The sequence below is a fragment of the Empidonax traillii genome, unplaced genomic scaffold (assembly GCF_003031625.1).
Source record: "Empidonax traillii isolate 1590-97213 ecotype Southwest subspecies unplaced genomic scaffold, ASM303162v1 scaffold451:size1465578, whole genome shotgun sequence".
NCBI lineage: Eukaryota > Metazoa > Chordata > Aves > Passeriformes > Tyrannidae > Empidonax > Empidonax traillii.
In genome coordinates this window covers 182,031-183,734 of record NW_020955644.1, presented here as the reverse complement: position 1 = coordinate 183,734, position 1,704 = coordinate 182,031, and positions in this window count along the sequence as shown.

The window sequence follows — 1,704 nt, the reverse complement described above, 5'->3', positions numbered from 1 at the left end:
AAAAAAAAAAAAAAAACAGAAAAAAAGAAGGAAAAAAGAAGAAAAAAAAAGAATACAGATTAATAATAATCTATATTCCTTCTTGTCCTTTGCTTTCTGTGCTTTTCCTGCTCAATGGGCTGCGGGGTGAAGGGCTGAGCGTCTCTGCCTGGGTGGGACTGGGGGGGCTTTGGGTGCCTGCAGGGCTTTGCTTTGGAAGGGTAAAATGTGGTGGAGGTGTCACCAGCAAAGCTGGACGAGGTGGTTTGAAGGTGGTGGTGGGAGGCGAGCTAGGGAGACCCACAGCTGGTGGGAAAACTTGTGCTCAGGATAACAAACAGCTCGGGCAGCTGCTGCATGTGCTTAATTTACTTGTTTAAATAGAGAGAAACTATAGATCTGCCCCCATCCCCTTTCCCCCTGGCGTGGGATCCATCCCGCTGTGCTGCTCAGAGCAGGAGCAGCTGGGACGGTGCCTGCAAAGGAGGGGGTTTTGCTTTCATTTGTGTTTCGGGCTGGCCAGGACAAAGCCCTTTAAGGGCAGCTGGAAGGCAGGAGGGGTACGGCTGCTCTGTCTCAGATGGCAAAACCACCGAGGACCTTTAGCACTGCTGGAGAGCTGGGATAGAGAGCTTGGAGTGGTGCTGGCTAAAAGAAAGTAGCCTCTTCACATAAAGCAATTAGCATTAATTGCTACCCAGCACGTCTTTGATGTTGGGCTTTTGCAAAGGACAGTTATGGCAGCGGCCACGGAAGCTGAGGGAACTGGCTTTTTGTTTTAGATCAAAAATTGTTTCTTCCAGTAGAATGTTTAGTGAGGGAAGAGATACACAGCACTGAAAACCAGCTATAAAACAGCTTTTCAAGTACCATGTCTTGAAAAGTCTTGAAAGGCTTGGTTGCATTTTTAGTCTGTGGCTGTTGCTCGGCGAAAAGGAGGAACTGTAGAATCCTTCTGAATTGTGAGAACTGGAGGGAGGGGTTCAAGGCTGAGCTGATTTTTTTTTTCCCCTTTCCCGAGTTATGCATTGGAGCCATAATCTCATCCAGAGGACTGGTGGGTAGGAAAATGAACTTCTTGTTTGGGTGCAGATCCTCTGCAGCGCCCGGCGAGCTCGGGGCTGAACTTTGCCTCCCCGTGAGCCGGGGCTCGGCGGGTGCCAAAGCTTTGGCAGCCGCTTTAGGGTCTCTCCAAGTCCTGTTTGAATGAGAGAAAAATAAGTTCTTTAGTGGACTGATGATGGTTGGGCATCCTCTTGGAGAAACTGGCTCCCTCCCACCTGGAGGCTGCTGCAAGCTCAAGTTAAAGCAAGACTTTCGCTTCCCCAGAAGTGTTTTGCTCTTTCAGATTTGGGAGGGAGCCAGTGAGAAGCATAAAAAACAATCGTGGTCAAGCCTCTTGCTACTTAGAAGTAGATATAAATCTGTAAATCTGTAAATCTGTATATCTGTATATCTGTATATCTATATATCTATATATCTATATATCTAATTCTGATATAAATCTAAATTTCACGTTGTGGACGTTCAAGTGCACAGCAGAACTGTGCAGAAGCCTGAAGTCCCCTAAACTCAGCAGGTATCTGCTTCCTGACAGCTCAAAGCCCTGGCTCTGAAGTGATCTGAATTCAAAGGATCCAGGGAATTGCTGTTTCAAAGCCACCACTTATTGCAGCGTCATTTAAGCAGTAAATAATGCAAAGGCAAGACTGAAATATTAAACTC